We start from the raw sequence: 8,536 nt of genomic DNA, 5'->3' as shown, positions 1-8,536 counted from the left end.
TTGCATGCCCTCCTTATGGTTCATGTCAACTCACTTCAATCTTTTATAAAATCTTTTATAAATTGATAGAATCGATTAACTATTATACACATTTGACGTGAGAAATGGATTATATACATTGGACATGAGAATTAATGATTGATTTTGACGCCATGGCAAAGGAGCTTTATTGCTTATAAACAAAACTTCAAAAACTTAGCTTAACTTCTTGTGGGCCCAACTATAGAAAAAATCTCCTTATACTTATTGCAAGGAAGATTGAAATGTGTATATACATGTGCCCACTTGCGTGCATGTAAATTTGTGCATGTGTGCATGCAGGTGCACATAGATGTGTGTATGCATGCACATGCATGTGTGCAAGTGCACATGTGTGCACATCTATGGATACATGTGTATGAGTGGGCACATTGCATGTTGTGCACCACCATATGGTATGTGTGTACGACTTTCGAAGGAAGAAGACAACTATCCAAGGATACCTTGGCTTAACCTTGTAGTATACACAAAACTTGTGCTTCGCTTTTTCAAACTTCAAACATAGAATTAAACATTGCAAAGCTTTGTTTGGGGTCTTGCAAGGAGACCTTTTCAATAAGAAAAGAATGTTCTTTCTTCCTTTGGCAATCAAACCACCAAAAAAGAAAGAAAGAGAAGGATATGCCTTTGCCATTTGGCAATCAAAAACCACTACAATCAAGCCCCTATAGGGGATTATACCTACAATTTCATAGTCCCAAGTGTGTGTTGCTAAGGAGGCATAGCCCCAAGTGCTGAGATGGAGGCTACTTGTAGGTGCAGCAAAGGCTAATGGCACATCAAAGGGTTCTTATCCAAGCACATGTTAAGGCATGGGTAGTGTAAGATTTGAGCTTGTACATTTAAGGTTCTTTCTCTCCCTCCCTCCCTCTCTCTCTCTCTCTCTCTCTCTCTCTCTCTCTCTCTCCACCCCCTACAAAAAAGTAAAATCTACTAGTAGTTTCTGGTTTTTCTTTGGATGATATGTAAAGTAGAATGTTTAAGTAATCAGTGGATTGCTCCAAAACCACCACTGTTTGGGTGAGAAAGGTCTCTCAACTTCTCACAAAGCCTGTTAGCTTTAAGAATTTCCTATTAGGCTTTAGCTTGTAAAGAACATTTCTGAAATACTGTAAATTTGTAAGGATGTATCTCCTTGATTTGCTGGTTCAAGAAGAGTCTGCTGGGATTTGTATGTGTGGTTCTCACTAATATTATTTCGGACCATTGAAAACAACTCTAATCAACAGACAAGGTTAGGCTTTTATCCTTCCCCTTTTTCTTCACATGCCTGCAAAAGCAAAACTGCCTGCTCAGATAGATTTGACAAACGTGCAAATAGATGCCAGTTTCCACACACAAAATACAGATCACTACTAGCATACGGTGTCTACTAGCATACGGCGCAGACACCGATGCCGATATCGATGCCCATTAGCAGCCAAAACTGGCATTTCATAAAGTGTGATGCTAGAGCTATAAGAGTCTTGGCATTGCCAACACATTTACTATTTACTATTACTGTTTACTACGCTTGTTTCTTGGCCTGTGGGATGGAAAGAAAGAACCAAATGGAACATAATGTTGTGGGCTACACCTTTTCGCTTTAGTGTGACTGACATTGACAATAAAGGTTCACTATGGTTGCTCCTGCCTGTGAATTCCAAGCAGGAACCAAAATTTACATAATGTAGGCTTAGCTTTTCCCTCTTGACTCTTGAGATGAGAAATGAAGCTGGTCTGATTAACTATATCTGTGACAAGGTTCCCATGAAGTACATGCATTAAAGATGTTTGATAGTAACAAGTCCAAGCTTTGATAATTCCTAGCTTTAAGAGCAAGTTGTCACCTCTTTTAAAGCCTGCATGGAAAGGGGTCCCTGAGACTTGTATGATAGGAGTGATGTTGAGCTTCTTTGCTCAACCAAACCATTATGGACTTCTTTCTCCGACCTGTCTGACATGGGGTTCTTCCTAACACATACTATGGGCTTCCATCCAACACACAAGATTTTGGCAAGGATTGCAGGAAGACTCTCTTGCAATGCTATAATATGTTATCTTCTGTTACTAATTAGCTGTGGCTTCAAAGAAGTTGTATCACAGGTCACTACCAAGGGTAAGTGGGAGCTTTTGGTGAGCAATGGGGGGGTGTCTGCCATGCACATGATGCTTTTGCCAAGTAACAAGGTCATAATTTTTGACAGAACGGACTATGGGCCATCCAATATTAGCCTGGCTAGGGGTGCATGCAGAGAAGATCCCAATGATCTAGCAATGAGAAGAGACTGTTGGGCACACTCCATTGAGTATGACATCATCACTAACTCTATCAGGCCTCTCACACTGCAAACAGACACATGGTGCTCTTCTGGAGGCCTGAATGCCCAGGGAGACCTTGTCCAGACGGGGGGCTTCAATGATGGAGCCCGATCAACTCGTTATTTCCAAACTGACTGCAAGTCTTGTGACTGGCAAGAGACTCCCAATGGACTCTCTGTCAGTAGATGGTATGCCTCTAATCAAATCCTGCCAGACGGCACCTTCATTGTTGTTGGTGGGCGAAGGCAATTCAACTACGAGTTTATCCCCAAACACAGCACAAATCAACCCTCAGTCTACATTCTCCCATTCTTGGCTTACACCACTGACATTGTGGAAAACAACCTCTACCCCTTTCTACACCTCTCTCCAGACGGCAACCTCTTTATCTTTGCCAATGCCAAGTCCATCTTGCTGGACTACAAGAGAAACATTGTTATCCGCAGATACCCAGACATGCCCGGAGGAGAAGCTCACAATTACCCTAGCAGTGGCTCCTCGGTCATGCTGCCCATCTTCGCATCCGAAGGCTCTCCACCTGCTGACATCCTGGTCTGCGGCGGGGCGCCCAAGACATCCAACATCGATGCAAACAAGGGCAACTTCCTGCCTGCATCGAGCAACTGTGGCATGCTCAGGATCACCGAAGAGAGGCCTATGTGGGCAATGCAGACCATGCCGATGCCAAGGGTGATGGGGGATATGATCCTGCTGCCAACATGTGATGTGCTGATCATCAACGGGGCGCAGCAGGGCACGGCAGGGTGGGGTGCAGCAAGGGACCCCGCGTACGCACCCCTGCTGTACATGCCGTATGCCACAAGGTTCGAGGTGCTGCAAGCTGCGGCCACGCCAAGGATGTACCATTCCACAGCCATACTGCTGCCAGATGCAAGGGTCCTGGTGGGGGGAAGCAACACCCATGTGGGTTACGACTTCACAGACCCACTGTTCCCCACTCAGCTGAGCCTGGAGGCCTTCAGCCCGCCATATCTTGATCCGCTGTATGCGGCCTACCGGCCACGGATAACGTACCTCTCAAGCGGTGGCGTTCTGAGCCATGGGAGCCTATTCAAGCTGCAGTTTGAGGTGCAGACCCTGGTGGATGCCAATGATGTGCAGGTGAACATGGTGTCCCCTTCTTTCACCACACATTCCTATGGGATGAACCAGAGGGTGCTGAGGCTGCTGCAGGGGGGGGTCGAGAGGCTCTCTGAGACCAAGTATGAGGTGGGGATGCAAGCCCCTCCCTCTACTGTGATTGCTCCGCACGGCTACTACCTCCTGTTTGTTGTGCACTCTACCATCCCTAGTGAGGCCATCTGGGTCCGGATCTAGGACCTTGACCTAATATATGTATGTGTGCGTTTGTGCATTGTTCTTTAGGTAACGCCCATTCAGCTCCCTCTGATTTCACAACATCCTTATACCATTTTTCTCCTTCACTTTAGCATCCAAGACACTCTAATATTGAATGATTTTGATCCTTCATGCTCTTTCCGTCCTATTGGAGCTATAAGATGAATGCAATTCTTATGGTTAATTCAAAACTTCGAGATGGCTCCCTCACTTAAAGCACTTAATGTAGGCTTAAACAAGTTATGTACTCCATTTTTCCCTTCTTATATTCATCGAACAACCCAAGTAAGTTAGCAACCTTGAAAACCCAAAGCTTCAACAAGGTTGCATCTAAGATCAATCTAGGGATACTTTCTCTTCCATTGTCTCCATGTCTGGTGATCTACATCAATAAACATAGGGCAACTCAAAGGTTGTTTTTGACACACGAGTTGGGTGCCCCCCATCATGTCCTTATGATTTCATAGCATTCTTATACCTATTTTCTCCTTGACATTGGCATCAAAGTCACTATAATGTTCAATTATTCAGATCCTCCATGCTTTTTACTCCTAATGGCCCTATAAGATGAATGCAATTTTTATGTTGCATTTAGATTTTGAAGATAGCTCACTCGCTCAAAACATCGACAAATAACAAATGCTTAAACGAGCACAGCACTCCATTTTCCCTTCTTATAATGGTCGGGCTCAAGTACTTTAGCAAGTTCAAAAACCTAAAGCTTCAAGAAGCTCATATTTAGGAATACTTCCTCTTCCACTAGTTCCTTGTTTGGACATTTAGGTTGACGAACATATGGCAACACAAAGCTTTATAATATGTTCAAAGCATAATGTAGTGGATCATGGAGGTCAATAAAGGTAAGACAACTTTTTATATAAATCAATGAGACCGCATCAAATGCTCTTCAATGACAGAACTAGCGGGTTGTTTAGGTTGATAGAATGAAGATTATACCTAGATTATATAATGCCCATTTCCTTACTTATCATAGAACTTCACATCGTATCCAAGGGTTCACATAGGTTCGCATTGAAATTATTGGAGGATGTAATAGTTGAATAAAGTGGAGAGAAGAGAAAACTAATGAGGATAACCATGGCTTCCCAAGGTGCTTCCCCAAAAAAAAAGTGGCCCCTATAGTTACTCAAAGTAAAAACCCTTCCCATTCAAATAAACAAGCGAAACGAGCTTTGGTACCTACATCATGCAAACACAAGAAGGAACCCTCTACTTAAGGATAAAAGCAACATTCACATCAACAAAACAAAAAGAGGGTTCTCCCTAATAAACAAGGTGATGTAGTTGCTGCAAGGGCCTATCAAGGTATGAGTAGAGGCTTAACTGAAAGGCTTAGTGAAGGTGAAGAAAATACCAGAAATTAAATGTCAAAGATCATAGCTAGATGGCAAGTTTATGTAATAAAATTCATTAAATCTTGAAGATTGTTGGAATTTAAATTATTTTAGGATAGAATTTTAAAAGAAAATTAAAGAAATTACATACAAAGACTTTGCTATCGAATCTCAAGTTTTTATTCCACAAGTTAAATGGTAAGAACTATATTAAAGTCCTTATGAGTTTTCTCTATTGGATAATACTAGTTATATATAATTTAGTGATAACAAGTTTGATATACATTTGCACACTTATGTGCAAAGTGGTGGGTATATGTGTAAGCTATTGTACAAATATGTGTGGAGATATGCATACATATATATGTCAACAATGTACTAATTGGATGTGTTTATGGTATAGAGTTATGTGCTCATTTCAAAGCATTATTTATATAAGAAGTGTGTATAGATGTGTGATTAATAATAAGGTATAACATAATGAATAAAGGTTTGCATAGATAAACTTTATAATTTATGGATAGACATAAGAAAAGAAGCATGTGTGTCAAGAGATTTTCAAAAGGATTGCATGAGGTAGGCATTATGCATGTCTATGAGAATACAATAATATGAGAGAGAGAGAGAGAGAGAGAGAGAGAGAGAGAGAGAGAGAGAGAGAGAGAGAGAGGGGCGATATGTAGTAAAAACTCTGCCATCTACCACATTCATAGTCCAAACTGTAACATGTCTCTACTTTCATAGTCCAACTTGCCATGAGTATGAGAAAAAAACAAAAGTTATGTTTTTTTCATTTTCATAATGCATGTTATGTTTATATAGAGGTTAGTATAGAGCAGAACACTTTACATGAGATTGCCTCAAGAAAGAAGAGAAAGGATAGAAAATTAACACTAATAGCTCTACAAACAAAGGTCAAGAAAGTAGGAGATTTTACAGGAAAGAGAGAGAAGGAATTACCTAAAGGGGAGTAGCTTGGATAGGAGGAGAGTTTAGATTACCTTTGCAAAATAAGTCTCAAAACATGGCGAGTATAGAAAAGACCAAGGCAAGTACTTACGATAATGCCCCCCTTGTAAATTTTGGTTTTGAGAAGGAGAAGAAGGGTTAGATGTGGAGTGAGACAACAAAATCATGCCTAAGGCTTCTCTTTTGAAAAATGGCAAGAAAACCTCAAAAGTTGGCACAATTGGAAGGTTGGCACTAAAAAGTTCAAATTGCTTACTGGGAATGTTAGAGAAATGTGTGTAGTTGAAACAAAAGATGTGGTTCAATCATTAATGAGACAACATCACCTAGATGTGAGGGTGGTATACATGTTGAGATTGTTGGTTACAAATTTTTTATCGGTGCTCCCATCAAAACACACCAATAAGGGTTGTGACATGATTTAAAAAGCAAAATAATTTAGTGTTACATCTAAAGTGGACACAACTCTTGTACCATGTGACACTCCTTTTAATGTCATCTGAAACCAAATGTTTTAGGATGCTTTAATATCCTTAGCTAAATCTAGATTCACATTGCTAGATTACAACAACATGTACACTAAAAACTTAGATAGAATCAAATCGGATTTGGAGATATTCCTTACTATTAAGGATTTGATTTTGTGTAGTCTATTAGATGTAGCATTCCATTGGATGGTTGGACAAGTAATTGATCCTTCTCTTTGAGAAAATATTGCTCACTTCATAGAAAATATCTATGAGTGGTCCATTGCAAAATTGGAAGGTCCAAAGAATGTTTGTATCATCATATTAGCTAATGTTGCCAACAATAAGAGCCCAAATGAATAAATAATGGCTATATATCCAGCTATTATTTGGGTTACTTGTGCATCTCACACTCTCAACTTGTCATTGCAACTTCAAATATCTAATAGCCCAAATTACAAAATAGCAAGCTTTTAGCTTTTGAGTTTGCTTTAGCACAAAATAGGAATAAAGCTAATGGGCGGTGCCCAAAGAGTCTGGCATACCCAATACAATGTCCAAGTAGAAATAACATAATCGTGCGCCCATGCGCATACAAAATAATAAATAAATATCCAACGCCTCAATAAATAGGCGCAACAAAATATAGGCGCCATGCCTAAGGTATGTGCCCATCAAAATATAAGTGATAAATCGAATACTCGCTATCCTCCAATGCTTTCCTCCGCCACTGCTGCTATCTCTACACATCAACTGAAGCATTCACAATCGTTAGTAAAATAATACAATTAAACCGACAAAAGTGAATACCTAGCAGTCTTCAGCTACATAAATAAATCAACTGGTTAGAAATCAATCCTAACCTTAATTTATTACGAGTGCGCACTCTAAACTCATAAACGTTTATTAATTTAATATGCATTTTGCAGAATCACCCACTATGGAATCACCCATGTACACACTAAATTAATGAAACGCCCGAAAAGGACAGGCGTCCCCATCAACTTCTCGCACAAAGAATCCACTTTGTGTATGAGCCCCAGTCAATAAAGTTTACGGAATCCACCGTAAAACCTCACGGAATCCACCGTGAAATATGCCTCCTGGCATCATTATTGTTGGTTATTTTAGACATTTATGATCATGTGGCAGCATTTATGATCACGTTAGTAGCTAGTTTTGTTGGTCACTTGCATTATTTTATGGTTTTATTTCATGTGATTTATGCCCCAGTAGCAGCTTGCCCCCATCACTTGTCTTCCAAGTGTTGGTGAGAGAGATTTGACTTAAGGAGATACATTGACAACCCTTGTACATCTGGCCTCTTCATTTCAACATTCATTGACTACATATTTTTTTGTTTTTCTATCTACTATCGAAGAATTTGAGATCTTCATTGCCAATGCCACTTTCTACGAGAAGTGCATTTCTCAATGGCAGAAACATGTCAATATCTTGACACTGGCTCTATGTGATAGACTGACCCCACTGTCTTTTGAAGTTATAGAAAGTTGTATCACTATAGTGAATTGATTTCCACAAAGCTGAAGACCAAATTAGACATAATGAGTATCAATAGAAGATTTGGCCTTCATTGAACAATTTCCAGATATCATCAAGTGGAAGATTGTGAAGAAGCTTCATGGGTCGTGGTATGTTGAGGTTCACAAGAATACAAAGGAAAAGAGTTGGAATTTATTCATGGATGCCCAACAATGAGATACATGGGATGCTTGGTGCACTGATAACCTTCTATTTATCCAATTGGCAACTCACTGGAAGCTAGTAGACTTTATGTGTTAGGATATGGTTAAGATTTGTCTTAACTTGTGAAAGCTAGGTTGGAAACCTTGGAATATTGATTTTTATATTAGAAGCTATGTAAGTTAACAATGTGAGTATTTTCCCAAGGAATTTGAGGCTTCTATTTTCTTGAAAGAGGATCATATCATCTTTCCAATTGCTTCATGAACTAGGGTTCATACTTCACTTTGTTATGTTGGCAAAGCCTGTTGATTGGAATATCCTAGGTTTTCAATGGTTACG

General features: G+C 39.9%; 1 pseudogene; it reads left to right on the top strand.

Annotated features, from left to right (window-relative positions):
* The first annotated feature begins 1,561 nt into the window (after positions 1 to 1,561).
* LOC148033257 (aldehyde oxidase GLOX1 pseudogene) lies at positions 1,562 to 4,059 on the top strand (annotated as a pseudogene).
* Positions 4,060 to 8,536: the final 4,477 nt, after the last annotated feature.

The sequence above is a fragment of the Lygodium microphyllum genome, chromosome 7, assembly GCF_053477565.2.
Source record: "Lygodium microphyllum isolate KBCC chromosome 7, Lygodium_microphyllum_v1.1.10, whole genome shotgun sequence".
In the NCBI taxonomy this organism is placed as follows: domain Eukaryota; kingdom Viridiplantae; phylum Streptophyta; class Polypodiopsida; order Schizaeales; family Lygodiaceae; genus Lygodium; species Lygodium microphyllum.
This window is presented reverse-complemented; position numbering and strand designations above follow the sequence as displayed.